The following is a 23631-nucleotide window of genomic DNA, read 5'->3' on the forward strand; positions in this document are numbered from 1 at the left end:
TTGTTGTGATGCACCAAAGACTTGAGGGCTTCTTGCACAAAGTAATCGCACACCGACAGATCAGCTGACCTGGGTGACCAGCTGGGGCCGCTATTAGCATGACAACTGCTAACAACTCTGTAAAGCGTGAAGACTGTGTAAATGTGCTCCAATATTCGCCCGGCGGTATGAGCTGTTGCTCCATCCTGTTGGAAGTAACTGTAGGTCTTTTTCTCTACCTTGTATGCTGCCATTCATGTCCAACCGTATCCACACGTCCTGGCCACTTTTGTTTGCCCCTCCCCCCTCTAAGTGTCGACAACAATGCTCAATGAATGTGAATCATGAATTACCTACTGACCTGAAAAGAAGAGAATTCAAGCATTGATACGTGTTGTTAAAGAAAGATGCTGAAAATTATGTCAACCAAAAAAATAAGATAGACCTCCAAGGTACAGACGAAAAGAGGAATAGGTGTGAAACGCTTACTAGAAAACCATCTTTCCATCTTTGAAGAGAGGCCCGGCCACAGCGTGCTCACCTTCAGGAGGAGCGGGTGTGCGTGACGTATGCTGGCCACGACTAGGCCTATGTCGAGTTTAGTCTTCCTTTCCGGAAGTACTCGTTACAGCAGGGCCGGCCAGAAATTCCGCACGCGTGCGGTGCTCCTGCACATGTGCAACTTACGGGTCACAGCGTGCACGGCGCAGCCGTCAGCGTTCGTGTAGTGCATGTTTCTACCCACAGATGTCGCTTCATCCACTTGCTGGGGTACTCTGAACCGGCGCATTGTAGTGCTCTTTCCACAGCTTGCAAGCAAACCATGGGAAGGTATTTCGCGTATTAAACATTTAAAATACTGTCACAGTCTACTCATTGATACGTCTACTTTTATGTTAACAGTCTAACCCAGTAAGACAAGTAATACAGTTAACAACAGGCAGCTTGACTGACGGCACGTAAAAACGAGTAATGTTTTTGATCTATTATTTAAGAAAGAGAGCACTTAGCGACTTCCAACGAACCTTATTCATGATTTCAAATAACATCAAACTAATGCAAGGTTTCCTATAACTAATTCTCGGTGCCCTCAGTTACACCCACAGAATTTCTGTCTCACTGACCTCTGAACAGAATGATAACCGCAGACCTCTCGATGATCACCTGTTATTTCAATACCATTATTGCTGTATCTTCCATCAGTTCCGTCTGAAATCTGCATAATAACCCACAATTAGATGAGTATTCCGTTTTATCGACTTCAGCTGAGCGTAGCCCTTCACACAGTAAAAAAAAAAAAAAAAAAAAAAAAAAAAAAAAAAAAAAAAAAAAAAAAAAAAAAAACCTTAAATGTAAGTATACATTGGAATAATCGGTTTAATGACCAACTTTCCTGATAATAATGTAACATGGAGCAGAATGAGGCACTAATGCACAGTTAGTAAACAATAATTTTTAATTATGAAAGGAATAAGTCCAGACACGTTTATCACTGGTCATGAGAAATGATAATCGAGTTGATGTGTCTCATCCATTTTCTTAAGGACATTTAACTTTGCTTGCCGTTCTTCACTCTCGAGTACACTACACTCGTCTTTGTGATATGTATTGTAGTGTCTTTCAATTGAAAACTTACGCTGGCCGCCTATTATTCGGCGGCATAGCAAACACTTTGAGTTTTCACCAGCGGCTACAAAAAAGAATTGCAATTGCCAGTCATTTTTAAACGACTGAGAACATAGATCTCCCGTCCTTTGCTTTTTCACAGTACGTGCCATTTCTTAGTAATTCTCTGTTAAGGTTACGGTTACCAGGGATAAACGAGACTGGGTATGTTGCGCTCTTGCTTGTACCACATAAACAGGGAAGTGGAGCCGCCGCCGTTCATTTAGGACACATGTCTAATAACAGATGACGCTGTCGCACACGTGCGCACACGTGCAGCACTTCCGCACGTCTGCACACTGTGCAGCGTTTGGCCGGCCCCGCGTTACAGTGAGGCACTTTATTTACTGTCGCGGTGTGGCATTTCTCTGTCGGCAAAGCTCTCTTCAATTTGGCAGACCTATATTATCAGTGCTGCTTACCATTCGCTATTTTACGTGGTGCGAAGGACGTTCACAGGCCCAGTGGCTTTTACACAAAAAGAGGCAGTCTAGCGATCATTTGTTACAATTCCTTAAAAACGAATTGGAATGACAGAATATAGGAATGAGAATACCCAATATATACCATACTGTCGCATAAGCGTGGGGTACTGCAAATTTGCTATGAAACGATATTAAAATACCATGAACAATGTATTTAAAGATTTAGTCGATAATGAAGGAGCGAAAAATTACAACAGTCAACAGACGGCGATCATTGTTCCGCATATCAAGAAGCACTTAGCGCTAAATTTGCAGGCATGCAGGGCATGAAGATATTGGTGTCAGGAACAGGAAACTTTCTAAGGTCTCACACACTAATTCCCTGTCAGTTGCAACAGTATTCGTAGAACTGAACGAAAAGCCTGAAGACTTTATATATTACTGCACATTACGTTAGTTAAGTTAAGTGGCGTCCATGAAAAGACTGTTCGATGTTTATTTATGTGAATTTATTAAGGAAAAAGGAATGCAGGAACGAAAACCATAACATCTTGATTGGATTGCTGACCTCGCATTTTAAATTGACTCGACTGTACTCTGCCTACTTCTAAGGTTACAAACAACTCGGCTCTGATTTTATGGCGATGCATTTGAAAAGAATATCGCGTTGTGGAAGGGACACATTCTGAAGAACGCAGTCCAGTTCTCTAAGCTCACTGCCGTTAAAAAAAACGTGATATTTGAAGAATTCATTGAGGCCTTGAACGAATTACAAGGACCGTTTCCTTAACGTTTTGAAGACACTGCCAATCTTACATCTGTTTTCGATCTGCTTTGGAGACGATTTGCTGTTTCAATTGAAAAGGCTCCAGTGCATGTGCATATGTAGCTGAATGATATGCAACGTAATTCCCGTTTTAAAGATAAATCCTTTTAAGTCAGAACTGTCCAGGATGTTTACATTGGTTTCCGCAGCTAGAGTTATCATGTTTCTGTGAAGAGGTGGCAGAAATGGTACAATATTTCGATTGACGTATTTGTATAAGACACTTCTTTTCGATTACGGAACTAAGTCACGATTATATGGTAACCTGAGTGAAACTGTCTGCGTCGGTCAGTATGCGGACAGTTTGTGCCAGATAAAATTATACAGGGTGATTCAAAAAGAATACCACAACTTTAGGAATTTAAAACTCTGCAACGACAAAAGGCAGAGCTAAGCACTATCTGTCGGCGAATTAAGGGAGCTATAAAGTTTCATTTAGTTGTACATTTGTTCGCTTGAGGCGCTGTTGACTAGGCGTCAGCGTCAGTTGATGCTAAGATGGCGACTGCTCAACAGAAAGCTTTTTGTGTTATTGAGTACGGCAGAAGCGAATCGACGACAGTTGTTCAGCGTGCATTTCGAACGAAGTATGGTGTTAAACCTCCTGATAGGTGGTGTATTAAACGTTGGTATAAACAGTTTACAGAGAATGGGTGTTTGTGCAGAGGGAAAAGTTCTGGACGGCCGAGAACGAGTGATGAAAATGTAGCACGCATCCAGCAAGCATTTTTTCGCAGCCCAGGAAAATCGACTCGCAGAGCTAGGAGAGAGCTGCAAATTCCACAATCAACTGTATGGAGAGTCCTACGAAAAATGTTGGTTATGAAACCTGAACGTCAACTACCCGAGGCGATGGATCGGCCGCCAGGCAGCCCGTGACGGAGCACTTCATCACTGGCCTCCAAGAAGCCATGATCTTACCCCCTGCGATTTTTTCTTATGGGGGTATGTTAAGGATATGGTGTTTCGGCCACCTCTCCCAGCCACCATTGATGATTTGAAACGAGAAATAACAGCAGCTATCCAAACTGTTACGTCTGATATGCTACAGAGAGTGTGGAACGAGTTGGAGTATCGGGTTGATGTTGCTCGTGTGTCTGGAGGGGGCCATATTGAACATCTCTGAACTTCTTTTTGAGTGAAAAAAAAACCTTTTTAAATACTCTTTGTAATGATGTATAACAGAAGGTTATATTATGTTTCTTTCATTAAATACACATTTTTAAAGTTGTGGTATTCTTTTTGAATCACCCTGTATTATGTCTTTAGAGCACCAAAAATAATTAAATAATACTGAATTTTTTTGTGGTCCATGTTATTCAGAAATGTGAAACATAAACTAAGTCGTATGCAATGTGGCTGCGCTACCACTTAAATTCAGTGTTTTCACACTTTCCTCTCTCTTCGCACTGAGTCAGAGAGGCGTGACGGCAAGGAAAGAGTGCAATGAAGCGGAGTTCTACGGCACTCTACCCGGGACTGACTCGCGATCCGAATTCTTGAGCACCCCTGTCTTAGGAGAGCAGTGAATTACATGAGAGCTAATAGAGGGAGCTGTAGAGGGCAAAACCTGGATGGTAAGACATATAGGATCATATCCAATAGATGATCGAGGATGATGGATGAGATTGGTACTCTTTAAGATGCAGTATTGGCTTTTTCGAGTAAGTCATGGTGGGCCACATCACACGGATCAGCAGACTGATGTTCACCCCGGACCCAAAAAGGAATTAATTCAGTTTATTTATTTTTCCCATATATCACTTAAGAGTTGTAAAAGCCCTTTTTTAAATTTAGTACTGTTTCAAATTATGTGTCATATACTTGAGAACGGTGTTAGTAATATAACTATGCCAGAAAGATGGAAGTAGCATTTCTCTAGATAATATTTCGTGGATAAAATTTTTAAAAGAATATTGTCGGTGCCCACTGGTGCTACACATTACTGGTAGTTAGGAGGGTGTGTAAGACACTGGTCCTCGTTGAGAGCTATTACCTTTAATGCTAGAGTATTTTGGCTGCATTTTGGGACGATTAACGACAGCCCAGAGGTTTGCCAGCTGTGTCTATATTTCTGCCCGAGAGTCGCAGCAGACAATCATTTGGAACGCAGAAATACATAAAACGGACTTCCGTCTCGGAATCCTAAGTTTCTTATTGCATAAAGTGAACTTTCGAATAGCACATGATTTCTTGTCTTCTACATTTCACTCAGTCTTCACATTCTTCCACTGCTTCCCACGCTGTCTGTTCCATTCTATTCCTCCATTCTACCTGTGTTTATATCATTATGGTACGTGACGTACTCCATGTTTCCTGTTGTTACAATTGTCAGATCTATATTTTTTTCTCTTTTCTGAATCACTTTCCATATGCAATATCCCCAGAAGCTATTCTTCAGTATTCTTCTCACATACTAATTTTATTTTATTGAGATTATTAATAAATTTAAATTATATTATGAGAACAGCTTCTTCGAGAATAGTGTTAACGTGTTCTTTGTTTCTTTTTGGCTCTCTTTATATTTAGTTAGTTTTTAGCTTTTAACTCTTTCATTGCATTACTACTGCACTGCCAAATAAGACGTTTACTTTCCATTCACTCCGCACTCTTGACGAGCAACATTTGTTTCAGTGTGGTTCAGAACTTTGTAACTCTTTTGACGACGATAGTCAGTTTGATGATGGCCTTATAAGTCGAAAACAGGTCAACGAAATAAAATTTATTTTGTAGAATGTACAAGCATTGTTATTTCCATTTATAACTGTTCATTTCATGTTACTGGCTCCACAATTCTTATTCACTTTCACTGAGGACAGCAGCATCAACAGCGAATTTTATCATTGATATCATTTGACTCCGAATTTTAATTCGACCAATGAATCATTCCTTTATTTTTACATATGAGGTGGCTGTTCTTTCGGACACGGCCAAAAGACCAGATGCCATTTTGATCCTGCAGCCACTATGAATCAAGACACAGAGCAATTAAATATATCAGCTCCTAGTGGGTTTTCATTTAAATCAATATGGAAAATTGAAACTTTGTGCTGGCCTGAGATTCGAACCTGGCTCTCCTGCTTACTAGTCAGACGCACTGCGCACTACGCAGTCTGGGTACAGTAGTCATTGCTGCTGCAAAGGCTTTCCAAGCACGCCTCCCCTCACATCAAACTTCTCAACTTATCCACACACTACCGATGTTGTATCTCTTGCCCTTCATCCTCATTACTCACAACATTTCTCTGATTCCCTAAGGTGTACGATCTGCGCATGATTATAACCTGAAAGAATCATTGACTGGCCGGCCGCTGTGGCCAAGCGATTCTAGGCGCTTCAGTCCGGAACTGCGCTGCTGCTACGGTCTCAGGTTCGAATCCTGCCTCGGGCATTGATGTGTGTGATGTCCTTAGGTTAGTTAAAGTAGTTCTAAGTTCTAGGTGACTGATGACCACAGATGTTAAGTCCCATAGTGCTCAGAGTCACTTGAACCATTTTGAACCCTAACGGTTTTTTTGCGAGTTCTTGCGTGGCTACCTCGGGCTTCAAGCTGTTTCAATCTGCTCTTACTTCCTGGGTTGCATTCCCTTCCCCATGCCCCTCCCTTCCCAACCTCGCTTCTTTCCCACTGCCCCATCCTTCCCCTCTCTCAGTGTTCTTACTTACGTCGACCTGGCTATCCACTGGGTTTCTATACCTTGCAGGTTTGTCCCCCTCGCTTTTTCTCTTTCATCCTTCGTTTTTGTCATCTTTGGTATCCCTTTGAGGTTTGACACCCTACTCTAAATTGTTAGACTGTTGTGTGAGCTATTAGGGGAAAAAATTCCTCCCTAGCATCAAAGGTGTGGATTCCTCTCCCTCGTTCCTTCCCCTCTTCCTTTCCTAAAGTAGCTCCCCCCTTCCCCCTATGTCACCAGCATGTCTAGCCAGTACGTGTGATGGGGCTGGTATGTACCAATCTGGCTGAGGCCTCTGACAAACTCCTCATGTATGCATACGAGTGATTTCTGCAGCATGGAAGCTCCTGGCAATGGCCGCTGTGCCAGATGGCCCTTTCTGTTGCTGGCTGGTACCTATGGGGAAGCCCGTGAGCTCAGTCAGTGGTAACAGAGCAGATGCTTTATGTATGAAATGTGTCAAGCTCCAAAAATCAGGCAGATCTAATGTCATCTCATCGAGGGTTAACAGGTAATTGAATGCTGCTTCTTATGACACTTTGGCCTTCCCTTCCCTGGCTGCACCCTGGGAAGAAGGCCAGGGGTGAAACACTTTCACTGTTACCTGGTCGGTACTAGGATGGATGCGGACACGTCCTCCACCACAAAGCCATTATTCTTGTGGGAAATATTGTAGACAAATATGGAGTCTCAGCTCTTCATGCTTGTGATCATCTTGGCGATGTCCCAGCGGCCATTACAGCATACCATTCTTTGAATATGGTCCAGGAAGTCATTTTTCAGAGCGAACTCCTCTGTCAAACTGATAATGATCTGGGTCAATATGGAACGATGGAGTATTCATTTTGTTTGGCATGTGCAGAAAGGTCGTAAGAACAATCGCATCGATACTGGCGCCCTTATTCTGGTTCTTGAGGGAGATCAGAGAAGATCAAGGTTATCTTTGATGGGTCTAATGCGAAGCAATACATCCCGCCACCCATGAGGTGCCTTCGGTGCTTGCGGTTTGGGCACATGTCTTTCTGATGTACAGCAGAGCCTCTACATGGTGGCAGTGGACACCCACCACATGAGGGAAGCCCCTGTGTTCCATGTCCTGTGTGTGTTAATTGTTACAACTTACTCTCACACTCTCCATATTGCCTGGCTTACGAGAAAGAGCAAAAGAAACAAGAATGTAATTCCCTGGATCGTTTGTCTTACACTTAAGACACATCAGAATTCTGACTTCTTCCTGCATCAACGATCTACTTTTTTCTGTTACATCATTTCCCCCTCCTCCCTCTTTCTTAACCCCATCCCATCCCCCTCTCTTCTGCCTTCCTCTCCAGTGTTCCGACACCCTTCGCTTTGGGTACCATTCCTCCTATGAGCTGAAGAAGTGCCCCCCCCCCCCCCCATTCTTCACCACCTGCTGGTGATGGTGCTTCCTCCACGAGCCCCTCCCCCCCCCCCTGTCGTCTATCAGATCAGAGGGCTGCTGCTCCATCTTGGCCATGAAGCACAGAGTCGGTGTGCCTGCTTTCTTTCGGTTCTGGATCTTGCAGAAGCCCTTTCCCCTTTGCTATGCCCTCCTCAACCTTTGAAAGAGAAGAAGAAACAGGAGAAGGCCAACCCAGTGCCTCAGAGGTGCCACCTCCCCCCACGCAAACCTGAGTCAGCCTTGTTATCTCTGGATGTCACCACATCCTTATTGGTGATGGATGGTTACTTAGTGACCTGATTGGCTCCAGCCATTTCACTTCCTGGTTGGATATCCACTTTGTGCTTATTCAGTGGGACTGTATTGCATATTACAGAAGTGTAATCCCTTATTGCATTTTACTCCGCAGCTTGTGTTGTTCTCCAAAAATCTCATTCTACTGATGTCCACTCACTGGTAGTTTGTGGTTTCTGGGCTTTCGTTGGAACTGGGTCGGCTCTCTGAGGGCTTCTGGTGACATCTGCTAATTGGTCCATACAGATGTTGTTAGTATGTCGATCCCAATTCGTATCCTATTGAAAGCAGTTGCCATCTGGGTCCTTCTGGACTTTGCAGTCACAGTTCGCAATCTCTATCTCCCTGCTGACAGTGCACCTACATCTGCTGGCCTAACTGCCCTATTTCAGCAACTTCCCTCTCTCTTCCTCTTCCTCCTTGGGGATTTTCATACCCACCACCTTTTTGCAGGCCAGTGCTCTTTTATCTAGTTGGGGCTCCCCATGAGTGCCACGACATGTGCCTTCTTAATGGGTGTTCCCTTACTCATATGGCACTTTCTCTGCAACTGATCTTTTGCCCTCTTCCCCTATCCTTCTTCCTCCCTTACACTGGTCACCGTATGATGATTGTGATAGTGGCCACTTCGCACTGATTCTCTAGTTCCCTTCACACCTCCCAATAACTACCCTGCTGTGCTTTCCATCGTGCTGATTGGCCTTTGTATAGCTAACATATCGTTTTCCCACCTTCTTTGTCAGGCTGTGTTAATAAAGTCGTCCGTGCTCTGACCGATAGGATAATCCTCACCACCAATGCTGTTGTTCCCCACTTCAGAGGGCCTGTTCACTCTTGGCCAGCTCCATGGTGGAGCACAATAATTGCCACCACTGTCCATGACCGTCATTGCGCCTCGCAACATCGCACCAAAGCCCATTATTTCATCAAACACAGCAAATGGATGTGTTCGTGATGCTTTGTCTCCTCTCTAGGTTCTTCTGCTCCTTTGTCATGAGCGTGAGCTACACTCCACATTCTCCAAGGTTGTCAGCGGCAGTCTTTCATTCTGAGGTTTTGCAATTCCAGGTAGCCTTTGTGCAGATCCATCAGTTCTTGTGGAACACTTCACAACCGATTTAGTGATGGCTTTAATTTTAGCCTCCTATCCAGTTGCCTTCCTCCTCCGAAACAGTGAGATGAAGCTCCCCGCTTCTATTTTAGCCCCTGTCAGGCGGAATCCTACAATGAACCTTTTACTGAATTGGAGCTTCTTCTGGCTCTCTCTTCTTCTCACGAGTCAGCTCCTAGTCCTGATTCCATCCATAACCAATTGCTTTAACAAATCAATCCACCACAACGAGAATATCTCCTCCAGGAGTTTGACAATATGTGACTCCAAGGTATTTCTCCCTCTTAATGGAAAGACAGTATTGTGATTCCTGTCCGGATACCACAGTTTGGCACGCCTTTTCTCAGTGCTGCTATCATGTCACAATCTTCTTCTATCGTTGTAAGGCCTATGACACAGCTTGGCGCCACCACATCCTCCTCATGCTGCATAAGTGAGGCCTTTTGGGCCCCCTCCCGATATTTTATTCGACAGATCCTCTCCCACCCGTCTTTCAGAGACTGGGTTGCCACTGTTCCCAGCTCTCCACAGACCCAGGAGAACGGCATTCCACAGGGCTCCACATGAAGGGTCCTTTTCCTCTCATTGCTAGTAATATGTGGCCTCTGCCAGACTGAGGTCCGCATTGATCTGTATGTGGACGATATATGTATTTGGGCTAGCTCCCACCCGGTGGCCTCTGTGGAATGACAGCTCCAAGTGCCACCCATCGCACTTCCATCTGGACTTTTCACATGGGTTTCAGTTCTCTCCTATTACGTCGAGAGTTGGTTGGTTGGTTGGTTTGGGGAAGGAGACCAGACAGCGTGGTCATCGGTCTCATCGGATTAGGGAAGGATGGGGAAGGAAGTCGGCCGTGCCCTTTCAGAGGAACCATCCCGGCATTTGCCTGGAGTGATTTAGGGAAATCACGGAAAACCTAAATCAGGATGGCCGGACGCGGGATTGAACCGTCGTCCTCCCGAATGCGAGTCCAGTGTCTAACCACTGCGCCACCTCGCTCGGTTTACGGCGAGAGTGGTGCATTTCTTTCGCTGTACTACAGTCCATCCTGATCTGAAGATTTACCTCGATGTACAGTGCCTGACCACGGACCACCAGTCCCATTTATTGGCTCTTTTTGAGAACAAGCTTGCTTGATTGCCCAATATACGTCATTTGAAGGTTGGCTGTTTTCATAAACTCGATGTTCTTCACTTCCACGCCGCCTCCCCTCACTCCCCCCCTCCCCAGTTAGTCCTCCAGCCCCAGATTTGGATGGATCTCTTCTGGAGTCCGAAACCCTCCATCATTTCAACGTGTTCGTTGTTTATTCTGAAGGTTCTTACAAGAGTTTCTGGAGACGTTGTTTTCTATACCGTTGGCTCTAAATCCACACAATCATGTAGAATATATCTTCACTTCTCTTGTTGGCATGGATCAACATCTCTTGTCTGTCACATGTTGGGTGATTATTGTGGAATTGATGGCAATCTATTGGGCCTCTCTTTCATTAAACAGTCCTTACTCACCAGAATTTTGTTGTGTATAGTCTCAATGAGTGGCCTTCTGACTTACCGCTCTTTTTTTCTCCCGCCAACCCTTGGTCTCTGGCATTCAAGATGTTCTCACTGATCTTGATTATGCTGCTTGTCTGGTTGATTTCCTTTGGATTCCTCATCATTTAGGTATTCTGCATAATGAATGGGTGGGTGGTCATCTACACCCCCCCCCCCCCCCCAATTATCCGTGACCCCTCTGGGGACAGATTTTCGGCTTTACATCAGATCCCTTTCCGCTCTTGGGAGGCTACTCCTCTGTCTAATAAACTTCGCGCCATCAAGGATACTCCAACCACGTAGCGTTCTTCCGTCTGCCTCTCCCAGTGGGAATCTGACTCCTCTGCCAACTTCGTACTGACCTTACTAGACTGACTCATGGTTTTTTACTCCGCAGTGAGCACACCCACCCCCCTCCCCTTTGTAGTTGCAGCGCTCCTCTCACGGTGATAAATTTTTCGCTGGAGTTCCTCGTCTTTTGGTACTTAACACTCCCACCTTCTTTGTCTCAGGTGTTACCAGATGACAGTACAATGATTACGTCAGTCCTCGGATTTCTTTGCGAGAGTAGTTTGCCGTCTGATGATGCTATACCGCACGTAGCGTTTCTGGGGCACCCCTGCTGTCCCTGTTTCCAGCCACCCTTCCTGTTCTTTCCTTTACCTTGTTGCACGTTATCGCTTCCCCTTGATTGGACTGTGCTGTTTGTGTTGTTCCTCCCTTGGTTTCTGCCATCTTAGATCTTAGGACCAATGGCCTTGCTGTTTGGTCTCCCTCGCCCAAAATCAGCCAACCTACCTACTAATCCGTAACTGCTTCTTTTATGTATAGATTCAACAATAGGGGCGAAAGACGCGTCGCTGTGTGATATAAAGTATCCTTTATAACCGGAGCACTTCGTTCTTCGAGTGCCACTCTTATTGTTCCCGCTAGATTCTTGTGAATATTGTCCTTCTTCCCCAACAGCTCACACCTATTTTCGAAGATGTTCCAGGTCTTTACGTTGTTAAAGACCTTCTCTAAGTTGACAAATCCTAACAAAGTGTCTTGATTTTTCTTAAGCCTCACTTTCATTGACAAGCGCAACGTCAGGCCAGCTTCTGTAATGCCTTCACCTTTCCTGAAGCCAAACTGATCGTCATCTAATACTTTTCTTTTCCAACGTGAAGTATGAAGGGTGTTCTAACGTTCCCTTCAAATTTTATAGGACTTGAAGAGGGGACTGAGAAGACGTTATTTTGAATTGAAACCCGTATGTGGAAACCTACCATTTCCGTGCTACAGCGGTTTGACAACTTTTTCGCTAGTTAGGTGTAAGACAGAGTAATCATTGGGGGAGGGGGAGGGGTGATGGTGCTTCGTCGGATCGGCTGACGAATCTCTCTAACCTGGTTCGAGCCTCATTCACGCGTCTGTGAGTGTTACAGCAAGATGACTGAATAGACCTTTGCAGAATAAACTAACATGTTCTTTCCGTATCGCAAAGCTCAGGGTAATGGAAGAGCTGCTAGTCGCCTTCCTCAACGTCCGACGCCATTGCATATCCCTATAGCTACAAGAACGCAATGATCGAGAAAGGAGCATTTTCTCTGTTAGCAGGCATGACGATGATGCTCCCTGTGGATGACGCACACCCGAATTGGAAGAAGCTGTACTGCATCAGTTGAAGAGAATCCGCCAAAGAGTACACGAGGTATTGCGCGTGCTAATGGATGTTGCTCGCAGCACCTTCTCGTATGTTCTGCATGACCAACATTTACGTCCGTGCCATCTGCAGAGTATACAAACACTAATGCCAGCAGATTTTACACCACAGGTAAATTTTTTGTGAAAACTGATTAAGCTTCCTGTTTGCTTCTTAGGTTATTATTGATGAGTGAAATTGTAAAACCAATGATGTACTGGGTCGCGCCTAATAAATTACTTAATAAAGTGGTCGCGTTATCAACATATTTTCAAAACTTTGTAGTACGGAAACCGAACGTTTCCGACATGGATATTATCAATTCAGTTCCCTCTAAACCAGGGCCGGCCAGAAATTCTGCACGCGTGCGGTGCTCCTGCGTGCACGCAGCAGCCGTCAGCGTTCACGTAGTGAATGTTTCTACGCACAGATGTCGCTTCATCCACTTGCTGGGATACTCTGTACCAGCGAATTCTAGTGCTCTTTCCACAGCTTGCAAGCCAACCATGGGAAGGTATTTCGCGTATTAAATCACAGTCTACTCAATGATACGTCTACTTTTATATTAACATTTTAACCCAGTAAGACAAGTAATACAGTTAACAACCGTGGGTTTTTATTAAGACAGCTTGACTGACGGCACGTAAATACAAGTAATGTTTTTGATCTAGTATTTAAGAAAGGGAGCACTTACCGACTTCCAACGAGCCTTATTCATGATTTCAAATAACATTAAACTAATGCAAGGTTTCCTATAACTCATTCTCGGTGCCCTCAGTTACACCCACATAATTTCTGTCTCAATGACCTCTGAACAGAATGATAACCGCAGACCTCTCGATGATCACCTGTTATTTCAATACCATTATTGCTGTATCTTTCATTAGCTCCGTCTTAAATCTGCATAATAACCGACGATTAGATGAACGTTATGTTTTATCGACTTCAGCTGAGCGTAGCCCTTCACACATTAAAAAATCCCTAAATGTAAGTATACATTGGAACAATAGGTTTAATGACCAACTTTCCTGATAATAATGTAACATGGAGCAGAATGAGGCACTAATGCACAGTTAGTAAACAATAATTTTTAATTATGAAAGGAATAAATGCAAACACGTTTATCACTGGTCATGATAAATGATAATCGAGTTGATGTGTCGCATCCATTTTCTTAAGGACATTTAACTTTGCTTGCCGTTCTTCTCTGTTGAGTACACTACACTCGTCTTTGTGATATGTATTGTAGTGTCTTTCAATTGAAAACTTACGCTGGCCGCCTATTATTCGGCGGCACAGCAAACACTGTGAGTTTTCGCCAACGGCTACAAAAAAAGAATTGCAGTTCCCAGTCATTTTTAAACGACTGAGAACATAGATCTCCCGTCCTTTGCTTTTTCACAGTACGTGCCATTTGTTGTGTCTAGACAAGACAGCCTAGACACAATGAGAGGAAGCCGAAAGGCACGCGCTTAAACTCACGCAGGCTGACGTGAGGTCTGAAACAGGATACGTAATGAATGCTATAAAGAAAAGTACGTAGCTTCTGGAATACTTAACTTTAATCCACATTTGCAGAACATCGCTCTTGATGATACATTAATAGAATCTCAATATCAATTGAATACGGCGCCTTGCTAGGTCGTAGCAAATGTAGCTGAAGGCTATGCTAACTATCGTCTCGGCAAATGAGAGCGTATTTGTCAGTAATCCATCTCAGGCAAAGTCGGCTGTACAACTGGGGCGAGTGCCAGGACGTCTCTCTAGACCTGCCGTGTGGTGGCGCTCGGTCTGCAATTACTGACAGTGGCGACACGCGGGTCGGACGTATACTAATGGACCGCGGCCGATTTAAAGGCTACAACCTAGCAAGTGTGGTGTCTGGCGGTGACACCACACCATTTCTCAGTACTTCTCTGTTAAGGTTAGGGTCACCAGGGGTAAACGAGACTGGGTATGTTGCGCTCTTGCTTGTTCCACATAAACAGGGAAGTGGAGCCGCCGCCGTTCATTTAGGACACATGCCTAATAACAGATGTCGCTGACGTTCGCTGTCGCACACGTGCGCACATGTGCAGCACTTCCGCACGTCTGCACACTGTGCAGCGTTTGGCCGGCCCTGCTCTAAACGCTCTTGAAGTTTGTATGGGGAAGTTTAGAGCACCCCCTACACGTATTATGCATACCTGTGTCATGCTATGTTCTACATCGTTGACGATCTGCTTACTACAGATCTGTGGAAAAGACTGTATATAAAATTCGATCTAATCTCAGGACTCTGCGAGACCGACCACATAAGATTTAAAATGCATACAGAAAGGCAGTGTGAGAAGACGTATAAAAGTATTATAGTAGGAAAGCATTTTAGATCGAACAAGTCGGAAGGCTGTTTATGTGGAAAACAAACTAGAATATGAAGAGAAAGTCGAAGAATAGTTTAGATTCGCAAGTGTTCCATCGACCAACAGCGGAGTTAGGACTTTGAATTAAACGGCTGGGTGGTGTTTACGGTCCTGGGCCCTGGCGAAGTGCCAGAACTGTAGCACCGATGGCTGGGGCGCCCCCGCTCCCAATAAGCAGCTGGTGGGATGGCGTTCGCCGAACTGCGCTGCTAAGTCCTCTCGGCAGGGGCGCACTTAGGCCAAGTTGTCTGCCGCCGAACAGCCGAGCGCTCCTAACGCCCGCCGACAGCAGCTGTTGTTTCGGGCTTAATACAACACCTGGCACGCTGAAGCAACCAGTAGCTTCAACCTGCTGGCACTATTAAATTATCCCATCTACACAGAGAAGGCATTTCTGGTACATTGTATTACAGTCGCATGTGGGGCCCACGAGAAGTATGACCCTACCATTATTGCAATGACTTTTTGACACCACACTAGTCCGATTTTTCGCCATACTTAGCGAACGCTCGGCACCGTGCAGGGCCCACGGGAAATCAATGTATCAGTGAAAAGACACCCACCACATGTCTTAACTATGTCGTGTGCTATCGAGAGCCTGCATGCATTGATTTCTCGGATGGTGCCTGACGTGTTTTTAGACCCCAAGGCTCGTTTGATTCCAAAGAAATAGTTTTAATGCAGATGTAGACTTCTCATCCTCCATATATGCTTTTTGTGTACTTTTCATTAAAACCAGATTTATAGTTATGTCACGGTTGGTAATAGAATACTACGAAATTTTTGCAGTGGTGTCAGGAAATACCTGAGATACACAATAAATAATTTGCAATATTATATTTCAAGTTTGTTAGGAAAATAAGAACTTAGTAATAATGCAACTAGTAAATCGACATTTATAAGTCCGTTGTAGTAAACAACTCGTAAAAAATACATAAAATGCATGAAAATCCATTTCTATGACAAATTCACAGTTAGGAGCTGCGATCTACATCTACATCTACAACTACATGGTTATTCTGCAATTCACACTTAAGTGCCTGGCAGAGGGTTCATTGAACCATTTTCATATTACTTCTCTACCATTACACTCGCGAATGCCGTCTGGGAAAAAGGAACACCTAAATCTTTCCGTTCGAGCTCTGATTTCTCTTATTTTATGATGATGATCATTTCTCACTACGTAGGTGGGTGTCAACAAAATATTTTCGCTATCGGAAGAGAAAGTTGGTGATTAAAATTTCGTAAATAGATCTCGCCGCAAAGAAAACCGCCTTTGTTCAATGACTGCCAAGCCAACTCGCGTATATCAGTGACACTCTCAACCCTATTGCACGATAACACGAAACGAGCTGCCTTTCTTTGCACTTTTTTCGATGTCCTCCGTCAATCCAACCTGGTAAGGACCCCACACCGCGCAGCAATATTCCAGCAGAGGACGGACAAGTGTAATGTAGGTTGTCTCTTTAGTGGGCTTGTCGCATCTTCTAAGTGTTCTGCCAACAAAGCTCAGTCTTTGTTTCGTATATGGTCTTTCCAATTTAAGATGCTCGTAATTGTAATTCCTAGGTATTTATTCGAATTGACAGCCCTTAGATTTGTGCGATTTATCGTATACCCAAAATTTATCGTAATTCTTTTAGTACCCATGTGGATGACCTCGCACTTTTCTTTCTTTAGTGACAATTGCCACTTTTCACACGATACAGAAATTCTCTATAGATCATTTTGTAATTCGAATTGATCGTCCGATGATTTTACTAGACGGTAAATTACAGCGTCATCTGCAAACAATCTAAGGGGACTGCTCAGATTATCACATAGATCATGTACATAGATCAGGAACAACAGAGGATCTATGACACTACCTTGCGGAACGCCAGATATCATTTCTACTCGGTGATTTACAGTCTATCACCACGAACTGTGACCTCTCTGTGAGGAAATCACGAATTCAATCACACAACTGAGACGATACTCCATATGCACGCAATGAGATTAATAGCCGCTTGTGAGGAACGGTATCAAAAGCCTTCTGGAAATCTAGGAATATGGAATCGATCTGAGATCCCTTGTCGACAGCATTCATTACTTCATGGGAATAAAGAACGATATTTTCTGACTCCGTGTTGGTTATGTATCAGATAGTCATTTTCTTCAAGGTGATGCATAATGTTCGCATACAGTATATGCTCCTAAATCCTACTGCAAATTGAGGTCAGTGATATGGGTCTGTAATTCAATGGTTTAGACCTATTTCCTTTCTTGAATATTGGTGTGACCTGTGCTGCTTTCCAGTCTTTAGGAACAGACCTTTAGTCAAGTGAGCGGTTGTATATGATTGCTAAGAAAGGCGCTATTGTGTCTGCATGTGCGTTTTGCTAAAGTAAAACCTGGTGCTGTATTTTATTCGTCTCACGCAAGCTTTAGCAGATTTACAGAACAGTGGTGGTGATAAAAAATAAATTTCTAAAAATGGCGATGAGAGTGACGCTGTTGCATGTGTTACAGAGGAAGAATACCGGTCGGAGATGAAGTGTATATGAGCGAATGTGAAGAAGGTGATAGTGGTATTCAGGAAACTAGTGTGTCTACTCTTGTATCTAGAAATGCACAGATAACATATGACATAGTACCACCAGACGTGCACAACGACCTTCCAAGGAATGTTACACGTTCAACTGTAAATATTCCAAGCCACCTTACACCACAGTTACAGATATGGGCACATTTTCTCCGACATTTTATCATCAACCATATGGAGAGTGTAATAGTAATTCGTACCAATAGTCATGTAGATGACAGTAAAATTCTACACCCATATCTTGAACGCTGTATTGAATTTGACTCTACAGAACTGCAAGCGTTCTTGGGTCTGCTGACAATAGCCAGCTTACATACCGGACGTGGGGAAGCTTTGGGTGAATTTTGGTTAGATGAATACGCCTTACCTATTTTCCAAGCCACAACAAGGTTTTCAGGATTTACAGATATTCTGATGGAACTTTGGCTCGATAATCAACTCACAACAGAGAAAAGAAAGCTGTTTCTGGATGGAAAGCTGAACCTATGCGGGATGTGTCTCAAATGATCGTTGATGCATGCAAATCGTCTTATGCCCCTGAGCCTTAAATTACAGTAGATGAGCACCTTTTTAATTTCAGGGTACGGTGTCTAATCAATATCTACATTCCTTCGAAACCTGGAAAGTACGGGATAAAACTGTGGGCTGCTACAGATTGTGAGACCATTTATCTCATAAATGCACAAGTACAGGGATATTAAAAGAAATGAACTGATTTCAAACGTTTATTGCTTCCAAGCTACAAAAGACACGTAATTCCAACGTTCCTACAAAGGGAAAAATTTATGCATTTGTGTTACATGACAAATATCAAATCGGTGACTCATTTACTGCCACACTCGAAGCAGTTGGTCTCTTGTTATTGAATTCACAATTTCAACAATGTGATGTCTCAGACTTTCAAGAGTGTGAGGCATAGGGGGAGGGGGATAAAAACGCGATCTTTTAAGTCACTCTACAGATGAAAGTCACAAAGTGTGAGTTCTGGAGACCTGGGAGGAGCAGAAGATGAATTTCACAGCCGGTGGCCGCCCTGGTCTCCAGAACTCACACCTCGTGACCCCTGTCTATGGGGCTACACAAAAGATCGCGTTTTCATTCTACCTATGCCTCATACTCTTGAAAGTCTGCGACATCACGTTGTTGAAGCTGTGAATTCAATAACGAGAAAACAGCTGCTTTGTGTGTGGGGGAAATGAGCTGCTGGTTTGACAGTTGTGTAACGTATGGTGCTCACATTGAATGTATAAAAAGTTTAACTTTTCTTTTTCCAGGAGCGCTGGAACTGTGTTTTTGTCTTTTGTAATTTGGAAGCAATATATGTTAGAAATCTGTTTTTGAATAGCTCTGTATATATAGGGAATTATCCTGACGGGAGGGAAATAAATCAATGGAAACGAGTAGTACATCATTTACTTGATCATCTGAGGGGAATTGTAGAAACATTACGTTTGATAATTTTTTTTACAAGTCTGCAGCTTAATTATAGCATGTAACAACGGAGCTGTAATTTCAACAATGTGTATGTATCTCACAATAAGTCATTATTATTTCTGTGGAAATGTTTTACTTTTTATCACCATATACTTGCTAGAATTACGTTGGGGTTAAAAAAGACCCCATACTCGTAATACGTTTTTCAGAGTTGATACCAAAAAAGGGTTAAACGTGCAGTTAAGAGTTGTTATTAAACTCGTCTGAAATAGTTGCTCATTCCCCGCAGTAGAAGGCTGCTGGCAAACACAACTCTTAATAGCTGTAGTGTCGTGACGTACGCACCGCGGCCTGTATTTCTCATGGGTTGCCATTCCTAGGAGATGGACGTAGTGCTTTTGGTTGCGCAAGCCAGAACGATTCAATGAACTTGTTACTAGCGCCGAATAAATTATTAAAAAGTTAGCAATTAAGACGCGCGTTCCTCGTATCTTTGAACTTTGGAAGATACACACAGCAAACAAGTTTTGCAACACCTCGGATCCGAAAGTTCCAGACCCTGCACGGAATATTGGAATAGAGATCAACATAAACATCATTTCTGCACTTTTTATTGCTCTTCAAAACCACACATTGCATGTTGTACCACCATACAGCGAGACCTTCAGAAGTGGTGGTCCAGACAGCTGTACGCACCAGTACCTCTAATACCCAGTAGCGCATCATCTTGCATTGATGCATGCCTGTATTCGTCGTGGCATACGATCCACAAGTTCATCAAGGCACTGTTGGTCCATATTGTCCCATTTCTCAACGGCGATTCGGTGTAGGTCCCTCAGAGTGGTTGGTGGGTCACGTTGTCCATAAAAGCCGTTTTCAATCTAACCGAGGCATGTACGATACGGTTCATGTCCGGAGAACATGCTGGCCACTCTAGTCGAGCGATGTCGTTATCTTGAACGAAGTCCTTCACAAGATGTGCACGATGGGGTCGCGAATTGTCGTCCATGAAGACGAATATCTTGCCAATATGCTGCCGATATGGTTGCACTATCTGTCGGAGGATGGGATTCACGTATCGTACAGCCATAACGGCGCCTTCCATGACCACCAGCGGCGTACGTCGACCCCACATAGTGCCGCCGCAAAACAGCAGGGAGCCTCCACGTTGCTGCAACCCGTCCGGGTTGCCTCCAAACACGTCTCTGATGATTGTCTGGTTGAAGGTGTGCGCGACACTCATCGGTGAAGAGAAAGTGAAGCCAGTGTTGAGCGGTCCATTCGGCCGGTTGGGCCCATCTGTACCGCGCTGCATGGTGACGTGGTTGCATAGATGGACAGCGCCATGGGCGTCCGGAGTAAGTTGCGCAACACGCAGTCTACTGCGCACAGTTTGAGTCATTACACGACGTCCTGCGGCTGCACGAAAAGCACTATTCAACATGGTAACATTGCCGTCACGGTTCCTCCGAGCCATAATCAGTAAGTAGCGGTCAGCCACTACAGTAGTAGCCCTTAGGTGGCCTGAACGAAGCATGTCATCAACAATTCCTGTCTCTCTGTTTCTTCTCCATGTCAGAACAACATCGCTTTGGTTCACTCCGAGACGCCTGGACACTTAAATTCTTACAGCCCTTCCTGGCACAAAGTAACAACGCGAACGGGATCGAACCGCGGTATTGAACGTCTAGGCATGGTTGAACTACAGACAACACGAGCCGTGTATCTCCTTCCTGGTGGAATGACTGGAGCTGATGAAAGGTGGCTACACTGAGCCACAGCGCCAGAGATTGCGCCAAAGAGTTTTATTTCGCCGCCTCCACTGGCAGTTCTTGTCGAGAAGTCGTCGTAGAGAGTGTTTGTTCAGAAGTGGTAGTGGAGAGTGCTTGTCGAGAAGGCGTCGTGGAGAGTGCTTATTGAGAAGTGGGCAGTAGGAGTTCTGATGTAGCCGTGACTAGTTGCGAGCACGTTGTGTGCAGTTGTTCTGATGGGCTAGACAGCCGATGCTGTTCGATTGCGGATGTTGTAATGATCAGAGTGTATGTTTCGTCAATATATATGAAGGTAAATTTTTTTTTATTATTATTTAAAATGTCCTAACAAACAATGTCTCTTGGTCACAGGTTCAGTCAAGAAAGCATCTGGCTTGCGTTTATGTATTAGAGTGTAATTCTGATTTTTATGTGCGATTATTGTATTTTTTTTATTACTTCAGTGTAAATGGTGCTTAAAATACCTTGTCTTATTGAGGAAGAACCGTGCCAGATGTGTACGTTGAATCACACTTCCACACACAGAACAGTTACACTTGTGTTTTGTTGTTTCGTAGGTTTTATAGTTGCTGGGAACTTAATTAATTAATTGTGTTAACGGAAGTTTTCTTTCATTCTTTGTTGTTATTCTATGCAGTCAGATTGCGTACTAATACCAGTCAGGGCCAACCGGTTACGAGACTTCGTAGCCGGACATACAGCGACTAAAATTAAAATTATTTGCATAATACTATTTAATTGAGCCCCCATGCACGTGGCGACCGCTGCTTAGGATCGTCGCTTGGAATTCTTCTGGTTGTAAAAATAGCAGACAGTAGTATTGTTGTAGTAATTTGTAGTTTAGTAATTGTAGTCTATATTTAATGTGTAGATTTGGTAATTGTGATTCTTCTAATGGTATTTTTTTGCAGAATTTAATTTTTGTTGTCTTGTATACGGGTTTGACCATTTTGTGCAATTATGAAAATTTCAATTGTTCGTTAATCATGTTTGAGGGAAGCATTTCGTGTGAATGGTATTGTTGGTGATAAAGTGTCATTGTGTGTAATTTTCGTATAGTGACGAGTTTTGTATGTTTTGTAACTGATTACGCGATCGATGAAAAAGGCAAAAATGATGAATAGTGAGAATGACGAAGTTGTTAACATGGCGAACTCGCCGACACAGGAGAACAGTATGATGAATAATAAAGTAGAAAGCAATTTATTAAGCAGGGAAAATAGTCCAGAACCAGTTCAAAACTTTTCACAATTAAAGAATTTTCAGAATACGAGATTAATGACAGAAGATTCTGGAATAGTATCGAATACAGATAGCTTTACAGCTATGACGAGGGAAGCTGGTTTTGCGGGAAATGTTAGGGGTGAAAGGAATTTCGAACCAGTCAGTGTGGAGCAGTAGATGGGTGCAATATTAAATCTGGGATCACAGTTGGGATCTGAATTTAAAACAGAGATGGGAACTTTGACAACACGGTTAGACTTACAAATAGGAACAATTAAAACTGATATGGGAACAATGGAAACATGGTAAGGATCTGAATTAAAAACAGTGGCAACACGTTTAGAAACAGAGATGGAAACAATGGAAACACGGTTAGATTCACAATAGGGACATGCTTCAAAAACATGAAAGATGAATAAAAGAAAGAAATTAGAGAAGTACAACCGATTTTGAATGCTCACAATAATAGATTAATTTCAAAAGAAATCAGACAAAAGGAACAGGATAGAGAACAGGAAGAAAGAGATCGCGTGATAGTACAAAAATTTTCAGAGTTAGATTTACAACGTGCACACGATAAGAAAGAAATATTTGAGAGAATCGAGGAATCCGTACCAATTGACAGAATAAATAACTTAACACAACAGTATGAACAATTAACTACTAAATGTGTCAATACTGAAACCCGAGTCGCGACACTTACGGAAGACGTAAATAAACAGAAAGAACAAATAGGTGACTTATCGGAAAGAGTTGAGGAGATTGCAGATATATTTGCAAGTCTTAGTTTAAATGGGGACAGAGATTCAGATGATACAGTACCATTGCCATTTGCAGAAACAGAAGAGTACCAGAACATAAATAAGCATGTTGAAAATCAGGGAAAATTTAATGAACGCGTCAAAAGGGAATTTGAGGCATTATGAAAGCAAGTCAAACAAATTGAAGGTGAAATCGTAGGAATAAACAGTAGAAGAAATTTAGAATCACGGATAGCAGAGGGGTTTGAATATAATAATGTATTTCATTTACGGGATGCAACAAGAGAGCGCCAGGCGCGCGAACTTGACAATAATGGACATTCGGACTGAGAGAGACGCGGTAGGTCTTTGTTGCCACGAGGCGAAAACTTTGACTATAAACACTTCTTAACTGTTCGGAAATTTGAGATCTTTCGCAATTCTAAGAACGACATACATCCATGTTCATGGTTAGATCAATTTATGTACGCACTTCCACCAAATTGGCCACTAAGTCACAAACTGGAATTTATGTGTGGATATTTAGAAAACGAACCGGCGACCGACGCGCATGCGTGTACTTATTAGAGATTGTAATAATCTAAATGATTTTTATCATGCATTTCTATCGGCATATTGGTCCGAAAACACGCAAGACAGAGTCAAACATAGTCTTATTATGCAGCGTAATTTTAAACAGTCTGAGTTCCGCACGCCAGCAGAATACTTTGAAGACATGATTCGAAAGAATCAGTTCCTTTCCAGCCCTTATAGCCCCACTGAATTAATTCGCATTTGTTTAACTAAGCTGCCACAATCGATAAGACAAATTGCTAGAGCCGGAAGATGTAAA

The sequence above is a fragment of the Schistocerca nitens genome, chromosome 7 (genome assembly GCF_023898315.1).
Source record: "Schistocerca nitens isolate TAMUIC-IGC-003100 chromosome 7, iqSchNite1.1, whole genome shotgun sequence".
NCBI lineage: Eukaryota > Metazoa > Arthropoda > Insecta > Orthoptera > Acrididae > Schistocerca > Schistocerca nitens.